General features: G+C 50.5%; 1 pseudogene; it reads left to right on the top strand.

Annotated features, from left to right (window-relative positions):
• The first annotated feature begins 9,268 nt into the window (after window positions 1–9,268).
• On the top strand, window positions 9,269–22,141 carry LOC104667933 (annotated as a pseudogene).
• Window positions 22,142–22,363: the final 222 nt, after the last annotated feature.

A 22,363-nucleotide genomic window follows, 5' to 3' on the forward strand; every position in this document is an offset into this window, starting at 1 on the left:
AACAGGGATTCTTCAAGCCTGCCCCAAGGCCAGATCTCTGATTTAGCTACTTGGAAGTTAGACGTGGAAGACAGTACTTTTGCCAGAACAAAAAGTTAGGATTGCTGGGCTGACTCGGCCAGATGCCGTGGCTCATGCCTGTAATCCCAGCACTTTGGGAGGCCAAGGCAGGTGGATCACCTGAGGTCGGGAGATCGAGAGCAGCCTGGCCAACAAGTTGAAATTCTGTCTCTACTAAAAATATAAAAATTAGCTGGGTGTGGTGGTGGGTGCCTGTAATCTCAGGTACTTGGGAGGCTGAGGCAGGAGAATTGTTTGAACCCGGGAGGCAGAGGTGGCAGTGAGCTAAGATTGCACCACTGAACTCCCACTTAGGTGACAGAGTGAGACTCCGTCTCAAAAAAAAATAAAATAAAATAAGAGGGAAGGGGAATAGCTGGGCTGACTCATCCTAGGGAAGAGGCCCTATAGCAGCCATAGGACCTTGGGCACTTGGGTGGAAAAGAAGGAAGGAAAAGATTCACCCATGGCAGTGACCTGGACTGCAGAATCCACACTAAAGAGTCCTCGCCCTGGAGCCTGGCCACCCCATTTGCTTCTCTTCTCCTTGGGTAGAGGGTGTGGGGAGCTTCCTGCCCTGAAGGCTGAGCAGCGCAGCTTCTAACCAGGGTAGGCATTTGTCTGTCCCTGAGAATACAGACAGCATTCTCATAATCAGCCCAAATACTCCTGAACAGCTTTTTGTAGGGTGGGGCGGGGCGGGGCAGAGGGTCATTTTGACTCATAGGTCCCTTTTCCACTTTCACTGCTGATAACCGTGTTACAGATTAAAGTTTTGTTTTTGATACTGAAGAGGGCTTAAGAGAGTGAGCTATTATAGCACATCTAACTCTGCTAAAATAGAACCACGGGGTAGTGTAGGAAAATCTCTTCTAAATTATGAATCATATATGGTGAACGTTAGAAGCCATGTATACCTAAGTTGAAAAATCAAAACGTGTCTTGTATTTGGGTGACCCCGGTAAGTCTGGATCCCACTGCACCTTGTGTGAACACAGGATGCTGAGGTGTAGGGATCAACAGGCTTTTTCTGGATGTCTTCGCTTCTCCTTTGGGGTAAAGTGGGGCGGCACTAGGAGCGCACAGCTGTTGGGCCTCTAATATTTGTCAGCTGTTTTACATGTGGGATTCCATTTAATGCAATCTTGGAGGTAAAATTATTTTATTGAAGATGAAGATAGAGGCTTAGAGAAGTTAAGAAAATTGTTCAAGGTCACGTCATTTGTTGTTGTTGCTGTTGCTGTTTTTTTTTTTTTTTTTTTTTTCGAGACAGAGTTTTGCTCTTCTTGCTCAGGCTGCAGTGCAATGGCACGATCTCGGCTCACCACAACCTCTGCTTCCCAGGTTCAAGTGATTCTCCTGCCTCAGCCTCCCGAGTAGCTGGGATGACAGGCATGCGCCACCACGCCAGGCTGATTTTGTATTTTTAGTAGGGACGGGGTTTTTCCATGTTGGTTATGCTGGTCTTGAACTCCCAACCTTGGGTGATCCGCCCAACTCGGCCTCCCCAAGTGCTGGGATTAGAGGTGTGAGCCACCACGCCTGGCCAAGGCCATGTGATTTCTGAAGTGGAAAGAAAAAGTACTTGATGATCTCAGAAGTTTGACTTCAAGGCCCTTGATCTTTCCATAACACTGGTTCCTTCCCAGGTTGGTCGGAGTGACTGAAGAACTCAAGGAAGCTGTGTTTTGTGGAAAGAAGACCTGAGGGGTGTATGGTCTTTCCAGGCTTGGAATCTGCCATGCTGGGCTTCTGAATTGTATAGCTTGGCCATATAGAGAGAAGCCCGTCATTTAAGATTTATTCTTTGGGGGAAACAAAGGAAGGCCGCCCACATGAGACAGGCAGAGGCGACTTTCTCAGAGCTGCTGCGGCAAGGGAGTCGGCACCGTCACTTGCGTGTGGCAGAGACTGACATGCAAGTGAGTGGCGGATGAGGAGTGGGGAAGCTTCAGGATGGAAAAGAACGGCTCCCAGTGGAGGCTGTTGTGGGGGCTGGAGGCGGCTGTGCAGAAGTGGGGTGTCCTATGTGATTGGTTAGGGGTGCATTTGGCTTTCTCTGAATGATCCTAACTGAAAATAGGGGCCAAAATTAGGGTGGCTGTCAGTTTTGAGTCAAGTCCTGGCCACGTGGGACAGAGTTGTGGTTTAGTTTCTGGGTCGTGGAGAGAGAGCAGTCTGGCTTCCTGTTTGATGTACTAGCCTGGCTGGCCTCCTGGCTGTTTCCTGTAGATAGGGGTTTGGTTTCCTGGGTGGGCAGCTACAGGTTGTGGTCTGAGTTCGTCTTTATACATATGATCAGGCATGGTCTGTGTGTATATTCAGTCCCTCATTTTTCTTGTCAGTAAAAATATCAAATGACAAATTGGATACATTGGGAACTTTTTAGATGTCTGTGTCCCCTGGAGGAAGTTTTTACGTTCACATTTAATCAGAATGAATAGAAACAATTGGGCCATTTATCTTGAAGATTTAAAATAGGAAATCCTCAACAATACTACCTCAGCACCATTGCCTCTCTGTCCATCGTTAGGGAATATGTTTTTATCCTCCGCAGGCTCATCGTCCGCCAGTTTGTGGTTGATCCACTTCTCTATACGTCTTGTCTTGTGTGCATCTCATTGTTTGCTAGTGTTAGCTTTCCCCTTCGTCAGTGTAGTTTATTTGTGTAGCCTCTGTTGGTAGGAAGTTATTTGTGGAATTTGTGAATGGAAGGGACCTTGGAGGTGTGCCAGGTCAGCCCAGTGACTTTCAAGATAAATGGAAATACAGGGAACTGTTCCAGCTTCTTTGGTGGCCAAACCAGGAATAGAAAGCAGTGTTCTTTGTTCCACAATGTCATTGGAAGACAACTCAATGTGGTCCTAAAATGCAGAGTAACTAACTTTCATTTATCTCTGCTTCTGACTCTTGTTATCAGACATTTTAAATTGACTTTAATGTGTTAGCAGAAATATGAAAAGTCCTGACTTGTTTACATAGAAGGTACTTTGTCGCCTACTCATTTGGTTGCTTTTTCAACAGGATTGAAAAGACATTGTTATAAACTGAATGTTTATGTTTCCCCCAGATTCTTGTACTGGAGCCCTAACTGCCAGTGTGATGGTAGTGGGGGATAGGACCTTTGGGAGGTGATTAGGGTTAGATGAGGTCATGAGCGTGGGCCCTGGTCTGACAGGATTAGTGCCCTTAGAAGAAGAGAAACCAGGCCGGGTGTGGTGGCTCACACCTGTAATCCCAGCACTTTGGGAGGCCGAGTGGGCAGATCATGAGGTCAGGAGATTGAGACCATCCTGAAACCCTGTTTCTACTAAAAATACAAAAATTAGTTGTGTGTGGTGGCATGTGCCTGTAATCCCAGCTACTCGGGAGGCTGAGGCAGGAGAGTTGCTTGAACCAGGGAGTCGCAGGTTGCAGAGAGCTGAGATTGTGCCCCTGCACTCCAGCCTGGTGACAGAGTGAGACTCTGTCTCAAAAAAACAAAAAAAAAAAAAAGAGAGAAAGCAGAGAGCTCCCACTGCCCTGGTGTGAGGAAACAAGAGAAAGGTGGCTGTCTGCAAGCCAGGAAGAGGTCCCTGTCCCGGAACTGAGTTGGCCGACACCTTGATCTTGGACTTCCAGCCTCCAGAGCTGTGAGAAATAAACTAATGTTGAAACCACACAGCCTATGGTGTTTATTATGGCATTTGCCTATGGTATTATGGCCATCTGATTTGACTGATACAGAGATGGTTCCAGAATACTGTAGCCTGTGTTTAAGTTGGTGATGCTATGAAAATAAATGTGGTAGTTCATTCCTTTATATAAAGATAGCGCTGTGAACCCAGGGCCTTTGCTCACGTCTTAGTTGACTTGTCTTCTTATAATAGCTTCCTAATTTCTCTTTTCCCCCTCTTACTTATATTATATATCTGGATTAAGTCATATATGGTATGATTTTATACTTTATAGCTCTACAAACTTTTAGTGATTTTATTTCATTTTATTTGATTTTTGAGACATGCCCTTGCTCTGTTGCTCAGGCTGGAATGCAGGCGTGCCATCACAGCTCACTGTAACCCTAAATTCCTGGGCTCAAGTGATCCTCCCACCTCAGCCTCCTGAGTAGCTGGGACTACAGGTGTGCTATCCTGCCTAGCTAATTTTTAAAATTTTGTAAGGACAGAGTCTTGCTGTGTTGTCCAGGGTGGTTTCAAACTCCTGGCCTCAAGTAGTCCTCTCACCTCAGCCTCTCAAAGCACTGGATTACAGGCATGAGCCACCACACCCAGCCCAGTGATTTTTCATTGTTAAGATCAAGGACGGGTTCCCTGGCTTGGCATTCAAGGCTCATGATCCGGGCGTGATATGCAAGTTTGGGTTTCAGTGTTTCCATTCCCGCCATCAGCCTTGCACTCCAGCTTGTTGCCTAAGCCCTGTTCTGAAGCCCAGCCTGAGAGCTGCACTTAGAATTTATACCTTCTCATCTCTTCATCGTCTTCGCCTATGTTCTTATCTCCATCTGGGACATCATCTCCACACTTCTGTCTCTTTAAATCTTCTCTATCCTTCAAGACCTGAAATACTCACTTCCTTTACACGATCCCCGCTCTGACATCCAAGCTAGAGTTAATCTTTTTCCTTTGAACTCTGATAGTGCTTAATGTTTTTCATCCTTTAATTATGCAACAGTCCTGTGTGTTATAATATTATATCTCCAGCTTTTCGTAGTTACTTTGAAAATATTTAATGTAGTCATATATTTTGAATATGTAATATGAACGACATTCAAAAGGCCCTGGAGAGTGAAAGGCCGTCCTACTCCAGTCACTGCCCTGTAACCACTGTTGCCAGTTTTGTTTGTTTGTTTGTTTGTTTGTTTGTTTGTTTGTTTTTCCAAGATGGAGTCTTGCTCTGTCACCAGGCGGGTGTGATCTCAGCTCACTGCAACCTCCGCCTCCCGGGTTCAAGCGATTCTCCTGCCTCAACCTCCTGAGTAGCTGAGACTACAGGCGTGTGCCACCACGCCCAGATAATTTTTGTATTTTTAGTAGAGACAGGGTTTCAGCGTGTTGGTGAGGATGGTCTGGATATCTTGGCCTCGTGATCCACCTGCCTCAGCCTCTCAAAGTGCTGGGATTACACGTGTGAGCGACTGTGCCCAGCCTATGTATCTTCTTTTGAAAAAACACAGATGTTGGCATAAGATAAACACTGTTTTCCACCAGTTCCCCACTGGTAAATATTTAGGTTGTTCCCAACCGTTTGGATTAATCAATGCTGAGTTGTACGTAATTCTTCCATATTTGCATGAATATGTTCATAGGATGCATTGCTAGAAATGGAATTGTGGGATCCAGTTCTGCACATTTTATATGTTGATGGGTGTTGCTCGATTCCCTTCCATTAGGGCCATACCGTTATCTCACTGTCAATGTGTAAGGGCGCCTATTTCTATTTCCTTGCCAACAGTTTCTTCTCAGCTGTTTTCTTTGACATCACACACACACAAATAGCCCTATTGTTCCAAAAACATGGACATTCTACATTTCTACTTAAAGTGTGCGCACACTGACTGAAGCTCTGTGTTGCAGTGATGTGTGCTGCTAGGATTGTGGCTCTGTTTCGAATTTGCTAGCCCGGCTATGGCTTTCCAGTCAGGTATTTTTTGTTTTGTTCATGCTGTTGGACTGTGTGAATTTCCCTCCACTGCCCAGCCAGATTTCCTTTCCTGTAGATGAGCTTAGTGTCTCATCCGGCAGACCAGTTTCCTAGTGACCTGGGCCGAGTGTCTCATCCAGCAGCCCTGTTTCCTGGTGACCTGAGCCGAGTGTCTCATCCGGCAGCCCTGTTTCCTGGTGACCTGAGCCGAGTGTCTCATCCGGTAGCGCTGTTTCCTGGTGACCTGGGCCGAGTGTCTCATCCGGTAGCCCTGTTTCCTGGTGACCTGGGCCGAGTGTCTCATCCGGCAGCCCTGTTTCCTGGTGACCTGGGCCGAGTGTCTCATCTGGCAGCCCTGTTTCCTGGTGATCTGGGCTGAGTGCCTCCATGAGAAGTTGCACCCATCTTCTCCAGTAGTGCATCTTTTCACAGCAAGCAAAACATTTTCACCACGTTTCTAGTGGGACAGGCACTAGCTCTTTTCTGGGCATCAGGAGACCTGGCTTTGTTCTGGTTCAAGCAACAGCTTGTGAGTTAACAAAGACAAGTCACATCTGGCCCCTTGTCCTTTGCTTTATAAGTAGAATCACAGTCCGAATGGGCATCACTGCCGTGGCCTCTATGCGGTGCTGAGTGTTGTGGGGATGATGGCTAAGTGTCAGAGTGCATTTCCACCACTAGGGGATTACGGGCCAGCCAAAGACACAGGAGGAAAGCTAACAGCCCCAGGCAGGTGCACAGAACCAGAGGAATTTGAAACGGTGGTTCCAAGCTCCTTGGTGTGATTGATGTGATCACAATAAACATTTTATCTCTAAGTCTTGGACCATTGGACCAAGAGAAGAGAGAGCTAGTATTGAGTTATAGTGAGAGGTGCGTGGTTCATGTGCCTGCTGAGCCTGGCTTGGACTCAATTCCATTGAGTCCCATTCCATTTTACCTTCTGTTTCCACCTTTTTCATGCTCCTGCTTGTTTCTCCAGAAAAAAAAAATGCAATAAATTCCTTTCAAAAACTTTACAAAAGCCATAGATGCTTATTGACAATAGTTCAAATGATATGGAAGACAGAAAGATAGTGAGTGTTTCTCTGTTGTGTGTTTGGATGAATGTGTCTTTGGGGTAGTCACTATTAACACTGGGTATATTTCCTTCCAGATCTTTTCCAGTGTACCTACAAATATATACGTACACTTTGTAAAAAACAAAATAGTACTTGATAAACATTGAGTCCCCCTACTCCCACTGCGCAGTCTACATGGACATCCTTTCATGGTGATACGATGAGACCTGATCGACTCCTTTTGTTCGCTGGAGTGCTAGGTAATAATAGCTACAGAGAACTCACCTTCAGTGGGCATTTACCATGTGACAGGGTCTGTGCTCCAGGCAGGCTACATGAAGTGGGTCTTAAGGGTTTTTACAACAATGCTATGGGTGAACACAGTAATTGTTAACATTTTGCAAATGATAGAATTGCAGTAGAGAGAAGCAAAGCTGCTTGCTGAAACTCATGGCACGATTCCCGAGAGAGAGAGAACACTTTTAAAGCAATTGTTGTTATAGTCAGGTGATTTATGATCATTTGAAGAAATAGTGCATTCAGTGAATACATTTCAGGGTCTGGTACAGTCTGGGAGCTGTTCCTGAAAATGCACTGGGCTAGAGGTAAGGGAGTGGTCCAGTGGCCCTGGGCCCCTAGTGCAAGGAGGGAGGTCCCTGAGAGAGAGGGCATGGAGAGGAGATCTCTGAACAAACCTTGCAACATCCATTTCTGCTGAGTCTGGTCCGAGGTCTGGTTCTTGACATGTACACCTTTCAGATACTTGGTTTTGATTTTTATCATGGCTCACCTGAGCAGCCATGGTTTGAAACTGCCTGGAGATGTGGTCTGGCAGGCCAGTGCTATGCCCATCCTTCCCACTCCTGCAGGAGGGGAGTCATCCTGGGACTAGAGGGCTTCGCCTGTAATCAGCTATCTCATAATAAGTGGATTTGATGCTGGTTTCGCTAGGTCAGGAAATTTCCCATTTGGAAGGAAAACTGATACTTGTTTTTGGGTTTTGCTGAGGAGCCACAGGGTTTAGAGCAGGGACTGGAAGTTTGTTGAGACACACGTGAGTGCACTCAAACATCTTCCATGAAACGTGGAAATAAAGACAGTGTTCCAGAGAGGTCCCTGGCTTTGGGATATAAATATTTCTGTAAGAGAATGGCACTGGATGTCTGCTGTATTTTTTTCTCTGCTATTTTGACAAGTTTTATTTGGGTGTATGTCTCCTGTACAGAAGGTATGATATCGCTTTTTGCCACCAAGTATTTACAGCCGTTGGTGCCTCCTATGTGGGTCACTTTTGTGCCGTGGTTTCTTTGGGGAAATGTAGGTGATCATTTTGCACCTCAAGTATGTAATTCTACAGAATGAGAGCCAACATGCTGGGGATGGAGGTGTCTTTATCACGGTGCTCTGCATATTTTAATCTTGGGTAGAAAGTTTGGAAAAGTATGTGATACCTGTGGTTTGATGTCAGAAGGACGTTGTGAACTTGACGTGGACTGAGGATGTTAAGGTGCAACAGGCACTCCAGCTTCATTAAATGAGACTTCCCCATCTCCCTGCCAGGCACGCACAGGTGTATGGCCACATTTTATGTGTTATCCTTATCTAGAGTGCGCCTTGTTGTCATGCTTAAAGCTACATGATGATATTCTGCCTCATAGAGTAGGTCCCAAACCGCATTCAACACAGAAATGTACTCTTGCTATTATACATAGAAAGTGCTTTCATATACCAAGTGGGAGAGTAGTCCTAAAATCTGGGCTGGAATCACAGAAGGAAGCCTTTGGAAAGCAACAAATTCCCTAGTCCAAAGCTGGGTTTTGATGAACCTAGAAACAGGACCAAGAGAAGTGAATTTGCCTAAGGCCCTGAGAGTGTCTCACGGTAGGATTTGAACCTAACAGTTTCTTGACCTATTTCTTTAAATGATTAGTCATGCTTCCTCTGATTCCTGTATAAACATATTCCTCATTCATTCTTTTGTTTCCATGAATTATTGCGGTGCTACCATGTAACAGTATTTGAGTCAAAATGTGGCAGTGTTTATCCCTTTCCAAGGTTTTTAGTTGCACACTTTGTCAAAGTTGTGCTAACAGTATCTTGTTGGTTGCAAGGTGTCCTTTCAGAAGCCAATCGTGTGGTGTATTTATGTTGATTGTTGGAGGTAGTTTGGTTAAAACCTACTTTTAGTGGCTGGTGTGGACCTGGGGCACAGTGACAACTGCCTGCTTCATGGGCAGAGATGAAGTAATTGCTTCCTGGGAAGTACCATCCTCCTGGACACACTCTCCAGCCCATTTCGTTTGTGTTGGTTTCCTCGCATCTGCCCCTTTCTGGCTTCATGTGAGTCTCATTTATTTGAGCATATGACTTCAGGCTGTGGGGAAGAATGGCCATTTTAGCACAGAGATGCACACAAAGGAACAACTGGTTAAATGTGAGTGAAGACATTCTTAGGGGGATTTCATTTCTTTTATTCTGTAACAGGCAGTCTGGGAAGCATTCTGGACATGTGGCCTGCGCTGTCACAGTTCCTCCTCGCAGGGTCGCAGATGTTTGGAGATTGTAGTGATAACCGTTATCATTGAGACTGTCATTCTCGCAGGCTCTAATAAGTCAGGATTTATTCAGTGGTAATTTGTTAAAGACAACTGTATTTCTAGCCGAATCCATGTTAGACGTTTCTCCTGGCAGTGTTGCTGGGGCTATTCCCGTGGCTTAGTCTTAGGGAAGCACACGCCTTTGAATACTGCTGAAGCTGTGAGTACCCAAAGCACACCGGAGTACTTTTGCCATACGGGGTGTTAGTCACTGATACACATCTCAGTCAGACCTGATGGATTCTTGACCCCTTTCTTTTTAAATTTTTTAATTTTTATTTTTTATTTTTGTGTTTTAAGAGCACAACCCCTCAGGTGGCCACCATGAATCTCTGGTGTTTTCAGTTGGCTGCAGCCTATTTGCCATCTCTGGTTCAAACATATTCGAAGCCTGATGATGCTTCCCTTCGTTCTTCTGCTGTGTGACCTCCGCGCCCGCAGGGTTCAAGACTGTCAGAGCTGGGAGCCCCCTTCACAACTACCAGGGTTTCCGGAACCTCCTTTATCTAGCCCTGGGGATGGAAGAGATGTCATCAGGGGCGGAGGCTTATTAGGTTTACATGCCATTGATAACGAATGAGGAGGTTTTCTTTTATATAAGGGGAGCTTCTTATAATGTGCTTTAGTAGGGTAGAGAAGCTTTTGAGGTTTGCTTTCTCTGGAAGGATAATTTGTGATCCTGCTGTTGCTTTCAACAAAAATGTAATTTGCATACCAGTGCATGTTGTATTACTGAGCACTGGCTGACAAATGGTTCTTAACTCGTCATTCACTCCGCCACTGTTTCTTGAATGGCATATGTGTGCCAGCTGTAGTAGGAACTTGCTAGGCTCTAGGACTAACCCTTATGAAATGGGGGTCCTGGGGGAAGCAAATGCATATAACTATAAACGTTTGAGGGGATATCAGAGGGGGTGACTATAGGTGCAAAATTTCATTCATTCATTGCCCCATCTAGGAGGTTTTGTGTCTTAGCAGCGTGTTCCATAGCAACATATCCGTGTATCAAAATATTCATCATATTATTTTGAAATTCTCTGCTTAGGTATGTGTTTTTCCGACAAAGTTTAGAGCTGGTTAAGGACAGGCTATGGGGTATTTTATATATCTACACACACACATATATTTATATATATATACATTACCATTGTAAATATAAAATATATATTAATATATATGCACACATATATATTCCTCTCTCTATATATATACAGAGACACCACACACATATATATACACACACACATATATATGAAATACATACACACACACACACACTTCTACTGCCAAGCACAGAAAGTCGAAACTAGGCAAGAGTTGTTTTAGTGTTCATGAAAAAATAGATGTGCTTAGTTGAGAATGGCCTTAAGTTGCCAGGGGAAAGACAGGATGGATTCACAAAGGGAGATAGTGTTTTTTTTTTTTCTTTGTTTAACTCTTGAATTTGAAATAATCCAGACTTATTGAAAAGTTGCAAAAATAGTACAGAGAATTCCAATATACTCTTCCCTCAGATTCCCCAAACATTTCACCACATTTGTACTTTCTTTTTCCCTCTCTGTGGATATAATTTTTTTTTTTTTTTCTGAAATGTTTGAGAGTGGAAGCTAGAATGCAGGACAGAGTGAAAGGCGGAAGGAGAGAGGTGGGTTGGGAGGCTTTTTTTGTTTTTTTTAACCTTCTGAGATGGAGTTTCGCTCTTGTCACCCAGGCTGCAGTGCAATGGCACGATCTCGGCTCACTGTAACCTCTGCCTTCTGAGTTCAAGAGATTCTCCTGCTTCAGTCTCCCGGATAGCTGGGATTACAGGCGCCCACCACCATGCTCGGCTAATTTTTTGTATTTTTAGTAGAGGGGTTTCACCATGTTGGTCAGGCTGGTCTTGAGCTCCTGACCTCTGATGATCCACCTGCCTTGGCCTACCAAAGTGCTTGGGATTACAGGCGTGAGCCACTGTGCCTGGCGATTGGGAGGCTTTTGCAGTAATCCAGATCGCTATGATGAGGGCTGCACCTGGTTGGAAATGATAAGAAAGGTGAGAAGTGGTTAGGTCTGGCATATATTTTGAAAGGAGAGTTTAAATGGGTTGGATGACAAGAGAGAGAAAAAGAAGTTTTAAGGATGATGTCAAGGATTTTGGCCTGAGTAACTGGAAGACGAGAGATGCTGTTATTGGGATCGGGAAGAGTATGGGAGGAGTGGGTTATAGCAGGGGGAATCAAAAGTGTGTTTTCGGCATGCTAAATTTGAGGTCCAAAAAGGGATGTCAAGAAGTGTTGGCTTGGCGCAGTGGCTCACGCCTGTAATTCCAGCACTTTGGGAGGCTGAGGCGGCCAGATCACCTGAGGTCAAGAGTTCTAGACCAGCCTGATAATTATTAAAATCGATCATTGATGTTTACTAATTAAGCATATTATTGCTTCTAATACCGTAGGGAGTGTACATCTACCTGTGATGTTGTTCCTAATATCCAGGGACAGAGAGCATGATCTTAGTTTTAATATCGTAGTAGGTGAACACTCACCCTGTGACACTGATCCTAATTTCCGGGGGGTAGAGTATGACATGACTCCCAACATAGCAATGAATGGACAGCCACCTGGTGATATTACTCCTAATATTCACAGAACAAGTGTATGATATTACTCCCAATATCGCAGGGTGGATACAGCTCTTCTGTGATATGGTTCCTAGTATCTGGAGGGGGAGAGGATGATAACAATTCCAGTATCGCAGGCTGTGTTCACCCACCCTGTGATATTATTATTAATATCCTGGAAGGGAGAGGATGATATGACTCCCCGTAGAGCAGGAGGCGTACATCCAGCCTGGGATATTGTTCCTAATATCCATGGAGAGGAGAGGCTGATATTACTCCCAATATGGCAGGGGGTGTACATCTGTCCTGTGATATTCTTCTTAATATTCCAAGGCTGAGAGGTTGATATTACTCCCAGTATCGCAGACACCGTACACCCCCGTGTGATACTCTTCCTGATATCCGGAAGGGGAGAAGATGGTATTAATCCCCACATCGCAGGAGGTGAACACCCACTCTGTGATATCTTTCCTAATATGCAGGGGGAGAGGGGATAATATTATTCCAATATTGCAGAAGACGTACACGCCCCCCGTGATATTGTCCTTAATATTCCAAGGCACAGAAGACGATGTTACTCCCAATATCACAGAAAGTGTACACCCCCCTAGTGATGTTGTTCCCATGATCCAAGAGGGAAGAGGATGATATGACTTTCAACCCTTGCACCCTGCAATGCTCTCACCCTGCAACACCGACACCCAACTCAACCTGACATGGGACCAGAGGTGCTGGCTGGGGGTGTTCATTGCTTCTCTTTTTTCCCTTGCCAGACTCAGTAGAGGAAGCTGAGAAGGAGCAGCCACAGGAACAAGGTAGGTTTTGGCCGTGTCTCAGGCTTCCTCTGGTTATGAGCTGGGCCTTGGAGTAACGCCAGGGGAGGGGACAGAGCTGAGTACTTTGGGCATTGGATGCGGCTGTCACCTCTCTGTGGTGTGGGCCGAGGGCTTGAGGAACATCGCCTGAGGTGGGCCTGAACCTCCCGTCTACTCTGGCACTGGAGGCCGTGGTGTCCCACACTTCTTCCAATGAACATGCTGACCCCCGCCTGGTCCCCGACCGAGGTGGGGCATCCTTTCCACTGCTGGGGCCCACGTGGAGCTGTGGGTTCCTTTTTCATGACCCGGAGAAGCTGCAGTTCACCTTGTGCTCTGCCTCAGAGATGGGAGGCCACACTGCCCTCAGCGGGTAGCAGAATTCAGAGCCTTAGGTTGCAGGGGCCTCAGCTGAGGTCCCTGAAGGGTCTGCTGCTTCCTGAGGGGAGCCAGTGGGGAAGGGAAGGCTGTTGTAGGTTTGCCTCAGGGAGGGGGTGGTTCCACCCTCTGCCAAAGTCACTGGAGCAAAGGCACGTGGCTCTCCAGCTGCCCCGGAGGCCAGGGTAGTGGCTGGGAGGGGCTGTGTGCCTCTGCCGAGTAGGGGAGATTTCTTAGCTAATCTAGTGTAGTCAAGTCAGACATTTGCCTCGAAATCATATTTATTTATTTTTTTTAATTCCAAGGCTTTACAGATGAATAAGGAGGCAGTTTGTATTGAAAATACTTTTTACATGTGAGCTTGAAACAGAGTCTGTTTCAATCTAGGTGTTTTCCTTCCCAGTAATGCCTCCTTTCATCCCAGGTTTTCCAACAGGAAATGCGCTTGTTTGCTCACCTCTGGGAGGGGGCTTTGGCTAGGAATCCACCAAAGCCAGCAGGCGCCAGTGGGCTGCTAGAGCAGGCTGGCCTTTGTTAACCCTTTAGGAACTGTGGGCTTCAGGTTTTCAGACCATCCAAGGTGAAGGTGGCCTCAGAGGCCTGGAAGCTTTCCCATCCTTCCTGCAGGGATGGTCCGTTTCCCTGCACGGAGCTTGGTACCTGGGTACAACACCCCTGTCCTGTGCTGTCGGTGGCTTTACCAATTTTGCATAGCAGCTTTTGAGCTGATCAATAGCTCTGATTGGCTGTTGAGGATTTCATGGATTCCTGTACCCCACCGGGGGCCCAATATGCTGACAGAAGTTACATTTGTAGTTGTAGTGCTGCATACACATGGGTCCAGTTAGAAGGCTTTGATTCTTTGGAAAGGGAAAGGCATCTCTGAGGGATCACTGAGCTGACATAGTCTCCTCAAACCATGCTGTCAGGTGGGCGACAAAGCAGGCAGGAGGGTGATTTCGTAGGAGAGTCGGGCCACGGGCCTGCGTGTTCTCTCTGTCCCCATAGTGCCAGAGTTCCTACGTGCTCCAGGCCCGGGTTTGCATTGCACATAATTCTCAAGGGCTCATGGCAAGCTGTGCCAGGGACACAGAGGGCAGGGATGTGGGGACCCTGCCCCCAGTGGACCAAGGACTCACTGTTGGACTCTAATCTGTCTAGGTGTTTTTGTGACTTGCAGAAATATCTCCACCTTGCCTGGGCCTGGAGCCACAGGAGACCCTTCCGAAGGTGAGGAATGTTCTGGAACGATGCAAGACCTGCCCAGGTTGCCCCCAGGAGCCAGAGTCCTGGGGTCTCTGTGCGGCATCCAGCAACGTGAGCTTGCAGGACCCCGAGGAGCCCTCCTTCTGCTTGGAAGCTGAAGAAGACTGGGAGGATCCAGAGGCCCTGAGCTCACGGCTGCTGTTCCTGAACACCTCCGGATACAAGGCCAGCTTCCGTGGCCTGTACAACGTGGCGCTGCCATGGCTGAGCGGCATGTTTTGCAGCTTTAGCGACAAGGAGGAGCTGACTGGGCGCCTGGCACAGGCTCCAGGGGCAGCCAAGAAAGCTGGCTTCTCATGGCCCTGGCCAGACTCTTCTTCCTCCTGGGGCAGCTGTGCAGCAGGAGGCTCAAGCTGTCCCAGGCCCGGGTGTACTTTGAGGAAACACTGGGGACCCTGGAGGGCAGCTTTGGGGACCTGTTCCGGGTGGTGGCTGTGTACGCCAACCTGACCAGCATTTACCGGAAGCAGAACCGGGAGAACTGTACACAGGTGGTTCCCAAAGCCATGGCCCTGCTCCTGGGGACGCCTGGCCACATCTGCAGCACCGAGGCGGACGGGGAGCTCCTGCAGCTGGCGCTGCAGTGGGCGGTGGGTGGCCAGAGCCTGCAGGCCGAGGCCCGGGCCTGCTTCCTGCTGGCCAGGCACCACGTGCACCTCAAGCAGCCCGAGGAGGCCCTGTCCTTCCTAGAGCGGCTGTTGCTTTGCACAGGGACTCGGGAGCCCCAGATGCTGCTTGGCTCTCAGAATGCTCCCTGCTCCTGGCAGACATCTACAGCCGCAAGTGCCTGCCCCACCTGGTGCTGAGCTGTGTCAAGGTGGCCTCATTGAGGACGCAGGACTCGCTGGCCGGCTCGCTGAGGAGAGTGAACCTAGTGCTCCAGAACGCCCTTCAGCCCCCACAGCCTCCCCACCCAGACTTCCCAGGAGGTAGTGCTGGGCCAGCCTGCACTACCACAGCACAGGGGCCTCTGAGCCCAGCCAGCCTCGCTTCGATGCTGGGAGGCTGACGTCTTCCATTTTGTCTTCTGCCCAGGCCAGCTGCGGGCCTTCCAGCGGCTGTGCTACTTCTACAGCGTCGTCATGCCCAGTGAGGCCCACTGTGTCATCTACCACGAGCTCCAGCTCTCCCTGGCCCTCAAGGTGGCCGACAAGGTGCTGGAGGGGGCAGCTCCTGGAGACCATCAGTCAGCTCTACCTGTCTCTGGGCACTGAGCGGTCAGGGCTGGCTTTGCAGTGGTGGGGCTGTGGAGGGTGGCAAGGGGGCTGGGGGGGAAGGGCAGGGAGGGGGGGCACAGGGAAGCTGGCCCAGGGCTGCTGCTGGCTTGTGAGTCCCAGCTTGAGCCTCGCTTGTTGGGTCAAAGATCATCTCAACCCCAGCAGAGGCAGTACGTACACCCTGGGATGTTCTTCCTACTATGGTGGCTTTTGTCATCTGACCTCTGCCTGCCCCGAATCTTCACTCCTGGCCTTCATCTGTCCCCTTAAATGTGACCACAGCAGCCACCTGTGGCTTCTCTCCCACAGAAGACAGAGCCAATTGTGTCACCTGCTTCCCTGGGGCAGGGTTTCAAGGTCTCACATCCCATATGTGGCCCACTCAGCTTCCCCCGAGCATTCTGACCTGGTGGGGTAACCATGGCCCTGGCCACCCCACACACAGCTCCCGGTGACATTGCTGCAGTCACGGCCCCTCGAGTGTCGGACTTACTGAGAGAGCAGGGAAGGAGCCAGATTCCATGGGGACCTGGGAGACTGGCTCCAGTCTTGGCCTCAGGTTCGCAGAAGGAAAATGGGCCAGTGTGCTGGAGCCACTTTTCTCAAAGTGTAGTCCCTAGATGAGCAGAGCAGCAGCCATGTCACCTAGGAGATGGTGGCAAGTGGGAGTTCTAGGGCCTGCCCCAGGCCTGTGGAGCTGGAAGCTGTGGGGGCAGGGCCAGCAAGCTATACAGACAGGCCTCTGAGTGACTGTGATGCCTGCACACCTTGGGAACCATCGACCTAGATAGCCTCTGAACACTAACAGCTCCTGGTGCATCTGGAGAAGACACAGGCCATGTCTGGGAGGCAGGGGAGATGGACTGGCACACTCCTCCTGCCACAGGGCAGCATGATGCTCGATTCCCTCAGAAGGATGTCCTTCATCTTTTCCATGCCGTGTGTGTTCACCCTGGCCCTCCCAGCAGCCTGGGAAGGGCAGAACACTGCACACACAAGAGGGCCGTTCCCAGTCCCCACATTCCAGATTCATCTGTCACCAGACCCACGGGAGGAGGCAGACTGGTTCCAGGAGGATGAGAGCCCTTGTTCTGACACTGCGTCTGATTCCAGGGCCTACAGATCCACTCTGGACTACACCAAAGTAGTTTGGGGATTTTCATTGACCTCCAAAAGAGGAGGCGCATGCCTGGCTGCAAGCAGGGAAGATCTATTACATCCTGCGGCAGAGCGAGCTGGTGGACCTGTACATCCAGGTGAGTGGCAAGGGATGCAGGAGGGCCCCTGTGCTGTTCACTCTGTCCATCCATCCATCCATCCGTTCATCATCCATCTATTCACCCATCTATCCATCCATTCACCTGTCCACCCACCCATGCATTCATCCTTCCATTCATTATCCATTCATCCATCTATCCATTCTTCCATCATCTTCCCATACACTTGTGGTCCTTCCATCCATCCATCATCCATCTATCCTTTTATCATCCATCCATTCACCTGTCCATCCATCCATCTTTCCATCATCCATCCAACCATCCATTTATCCATCATCCCTCTGTCCATTCATCCAGCCATCATTCATCCATCCTTTTATCCATCCATTCACCTGTTCATCCTTCCATCCATCCGTCATTCATATATCCTTTTATCATTCATCCATTCACTTGTTCTTCCATCCATCCATTCATCCTTCCATCATCCCATCCATCCGTCATTCATACATCCTTTTATCATTCATCCATTCACTTGTTCTTCCATCCATCCATTCATCCTTCCATCATCCATGAATCTATCCATTTATCCATCCATCCGTCTGTCCATTCATCCATCCATCATTCATACCTCCTTTTATCATCCATTCATTCACTCGTCAATCCATCCATTCACCTGTTCTTCCATCCGTCCATTCATCCTTCCATCATCCATCCATTCACCTGTTCATCCTTCCATCCATCACCCATCCATCCATCCAACATCCATCCTTTCACCCATCTGGCCATCATTCATCCACCCACCAACCTACCTATTAATCCATCCCTCCATTCATCTGTCCATTTGTTTATCCATACATTGGCCTACACACCATCTGTGCATCCATATGTACATACATCATCTACCCTCCATCCATAATCTACCCACCCATACATACACACATCATTCCAACCACCCATCCATCCGTCCATCCATCCATCCGTCTATACATCTGGTCATCCATCCATCCACCCATTCCTAAGCCACTGCTGAGCACCTGTTGTGTGCCTTTTCCCTCCCTCCAACTGGTTCCCTCACATCCTCCCCCAGTGGCATCTTCTCCCTGAGGGCAGAGGTGTGGCCCCTCACAGTGCCTAGCACCTGCTGGTATACAGCACATGCTCAAAGAATGGGACCACTCAGTTAACACACAGAAGAACGTGCTCCAAGAGACAGGTGGCACATCTCCTTACAAAATGAATCTATCAATAGTGGCTGTTTTCAGAGGCTTTCCCAAACACAGTGTGATCTGGAACAAATTGTGAAGCCCACGAGCCTGGTGAGGCTTTCATTATTGAGCACCTGCTGTATACCTCCTTGAGCTGAGGAGAAGGATCAAGAGCTCATGGCCAAGAGGGGACCAGGCCCACCCACAAACACTGTTGATGTGTGGCCCTGAGCTGTGGCAGGGATGTGGCAACGCAGAAAGGAACCAGGGGATGGGCTCCCAGCAATCTGGGGGCCACGGAGACTGTTTGAGTGTGGGGGGTAGGGGGAGAGTGGGCTAGGGCTAGCCCTGGTGGTAGGATTCACAGGTGTCGGGCTCCTGGGCTGCAGCTGCTCAGTCACCTCCTGGCACTGGGGTGCATCAGTTCATTGTCCTCATGCCAGTGGTGGGGCAGCCCTAATGCACAGGTCTGAAAAATGCTCAGGTGTACCTGCAGTGTGTGAGAGGAAGGAGGCTGGCGAAGGTGGGCGTGGCCACCTCCCAGGTGTGGGTCTTGAGGGAACTTCTGCCTCCTTTCAGGTGGCACAGAATGTGGACCTGTACACAGGCGACCCCAACCTGGGGTGGAGCTGTTTGAGGCAGCTGGAGACATCTTCTTCAATGGGGCCTGGGAGCGGGAGAACGCCGTGTCCTTCTACCGGGTGAGCTGGCCTGTGGGCTGATGTGGGTGGGCCTCAGGGGGGCACGAGGAGGGCTGAGGCACAGGTGTGTCAGGGCAGAGGCCTCCCACCTGGAGGCAGGGCCACCCATGCACATGCTTAGTTTCCCAGTGGTCTCACTGGGAATGATATTGACCATGCCCCTGACTGGGAGAAACGCTTGGGTCTGGACATGACAGTGGCTCTACCCTTGCACCTGATGATCTCAAACAACCATGAGTGGAAAGTCCTGTCGTCATCTGGAAGACGAGGACACTGAGGCTCAGAGAGGCACAGGGACATGTCGAAGGACACACAGCATGTCAGTGGGAGGCCCAGGGCCAGCACCCAAGTCTGCCTGCACCCCGAAGCGGGAACGGCTTCTCCCTTCCTCTGAGCTCACGGTGTGGCTCAGCTCTGGGCACAGATAAATGTGTTTTTAGAGCAGAGAGGAGTGCTGGCTCCCCCCAGTCAGACCCCCGGTGCCCCGGTGGGAGAGGCTGGTCTGAGGCTGCCAGGTGTAGCTGGATGTGCCTCAGATGACTCTTCAGCCCCCAACTTGGGTGTCTGAACCGTGTGTAATCCCAGAGCACAGAGCTCTGTGGAGGTGCAGGGGTCACTGGGGCATGGGAAGCTCCAAGCACATGTCTGAGCTCTGAGGAGGGCACTGGGCAAGGTGGGTGCTGCGGGAAGCCTGACCCCACCTGCCTGTGTGGTAGGACCGGGCCCTGCCCCTGGCAGTGACTACGGGCAACCGCAAGGCGGAGCCGCAGCTGTGCAACAAGCTGGTGGCAATGCTGGCCACGCTGGAGGAGCCCCAAGAGGGCTTGGAGGTTGCCCACATGGCCCTAGCACTCAACATCACTCTGGGTAAGTCCCCTGAGCCCCCGCCCTGCCAGGACCCACACTTTGCCAGAGCCGAGCCTCCAGGTCTGCAGGGCAGGAGCTGAAACAGCTGCTGGATTTTCCCGGTCTCCTGTCCAGGCAGACAGATCTGCCCAGCTGGCTTCCCTGTCTGGCCGTGGGGCACAGCCCGAGGTCTCTCACGTAGCGCAGAGCTCCCTGCCTGGCTGAGCTCTGCTTCCTCTGTCTCTTCCCGCTGCTGATCACAAGGGCCGCCCAGTGTGCCCTCTGCCTTCCAGACATGCCAGGCATCTCGGTCCCTGGAGGTGCCAGGCTGAGTGGCACATTCCCTTTGTCTTGTGCCCTTTCCACCTTCATCAACCACACAGCTCTCTGGCTGATGAAATCCCAGTTCCCCTTCCAGCAGCCTGCCCCTTAAGGCCGGGCATCCCCTGGTGCTGTGCCAGGTCTTCTGTCCTCCTCCAGAAACAGGGAACCCTGGGCGGGCTGCATGCCCCAGCGCCTTGTGCCTTGGGGCCCAGTACACAGTAGGTGTGCAGCTGTGTGGGAATGCATTGAATGCAGGCTCCACGGCACTCGCCTGCAAAGGGGAGGACATCAGAGACAGCCTAGGTGGGTTTGTGCATTTGTGGGGGAACCTGGAGCTCAGGCACGCAGTGACTCCCCAAGATAAGGGGCTCTGATCATGACACACCCAGGAGGAGTCGGATGTCACGTCTGTGGGTTGCATGGAGCCGGGGTGCCCGGGAGCACCTGGACTGCATGGGTTTTGGGCTCCCCTGGTTAAAACCAGTGAGCAAAGACAGGTGGCTATGTGTAGGCACAGAGCTGGGCCATCCAAGCCCGACTTTGCCAAAGCCTCACAGTAGACAGGGGCAGGCCTTATTAGTTCTGCTTTGCAGATGGGAAAGTGAGTCTGGGAACCTGGAAGAGACTGGCCAGAGCTGCCCAGGTGACCGCAGGTGCCTGGAGGCAAGCCAGGTGCTGCCCGGGGTCTGTATACCTGCTCCTGAGGGGCCTGTGCCCTGCCTACCCCAGGGAGCCACGTCCTCACACCAGCCCCTTTGGCCTGCACCTCAGGGAACGAGTGCATGGCCTACCACTGGCTGGGCCATGGCAAGCTGGTGGAGCACTTCTACCTCAAGGCCCTGTCGCTCTGCAACTCGCTGCTGGAGTTCGACGAGGAGACCCTCTACTCCGTGAAGGTGTACCTGGTGCTTGGTGACATCATCTACGACCTGAAGGTGGGTGGGGAGGGCCAGGGCTCGGGGTGTTCCTGGCCCCCTTGGAGTGGGATCTCCACAGACCCCAGGGACCTAGGTTCCAGCCTTCGTTAGGAATGGCCCAGTGGCCTCCCTGGAGCTCTGCACCTGGCTGGAGGAACTGGCAAGGTTAGCTATAACCCAGCTCCCAAACTGGCCAGTCCCCACCCTCAAGAACTCAGTCTCAGCCAGGGAGGCTGACACATGAATGGGCAATGGTGGCCTCTGGGTAAAGGGGGATTGTAGTCAGGGGGCCCTCCTGGAGGTGACACCAAAGCTGAGTGTTGTCAAGTGTCAAGTTGCATTTAACAAAAACGGGGTCGGGAGAAGGACACTTCAGAGGACAGCATCGTCCTCACGTTGAATCCACATTGCAAGATGCAACCCAAAACCCGGCGCCTCCTCTAGGAAGCCTGCCCAGGGTGCCAGCCTGCACTGAGCAACTCCTTTCTGGACTCCCGAGACACCGTGCGTCTTCACATCACCCAGGAAGGGTGGGGTGGTGCCGGTGTCTTACCATCTGCTTCTCAGACAGGGAAACCCCAGCACAGGTGCAATGGGGTGGGGCCCCAGCCAGACTGAGGCCTTGCTGGGTCAGGGCTGTCTCGAGGGGAGGTGCTGGGACTGGTGCTCCCTCTGCCCCCAGTCCTGCAGGGGTGGAAAGCTGGGACTGGCAGACTCAGACCTGGGGTGTCTCCACCCCTCTGCCCAGCAGGCGCCCACCCCTCCTCAGCATCGCACCGGCACCGCGTCAGTGCTCCTTATGGGCTCAGGGGCCAGGGCGCTCCAGTCCAGGGACCGAGATCTTGGGGGCCTTAGCCAGGACCTTCGCCACAGAGCTCAACGTCTGCAGGGTCAACCTGCCTCCTCTGCCACTCTGCGGGTGGGCCCCCTGGTTGGCCCCCAGCCACCCTCGCCGAAGACAGTATCCGAGGGAGTGGGTTTTGTGCGGGGAGGATGCTCTCCTGCCTCTCCTGGTGTCTCCCGTGGCTCATTTTCTGGGAAATAGAGGCATGAAAGCAGGGGTCAAATAGCAATAAAGGTTTTTTGTTGTTTTTGCAATGACTTTTTTTTTTGCAATGACATACCGAAGTCCCCAGGGCATCCTTCCCTGTGTGCTTCCTGGGCGGTGTCTAGGGGCCAGCTCCTTCCCTGGTGGCAGCCCTCTGATCTTGGCGATGAGAAGGACCCTGAGTCCAACAGACCTGGGCCAGGTCACCATGAGCCTCGGTTTCCTTGGCAGCGAGAGGGGAGATGGTGGTGGAACTGCCTGGGCAGCTCCCTGCTCTCCCTGCTCAGAGCTTTTGCTGTAGGTCTCGTGCCGCCCTTGCCTTTAACCTTCAGGCCACTGTGCCCAGATGTGGGGGCTGCTAGTGCCCCTGTTCGCCATTGAAGAAATAGAGGCGCAGAGAGGTTAGGTAGGCATCTGGCCCACCTTCACGCAGCAGATGGGGCAGAGATGCAGAGCCCAGTACACTGACCAC

This window comes from Rhinopithecus roxellana, chromosome 10 (assembly GCF_007565055.1).
Source record: "Rhinopithecus roxellana isolate Shanxi Qingling chromosome 10, ASM756505v1, whole genome shotgun sequence".
NCBI classification, from domain to species: Eukaryota; Metazoa; Chordata; class Mammalia; order Primates; family Cercopithecidae; genus Rhinopithecus; species Rhinopithecus roxellana.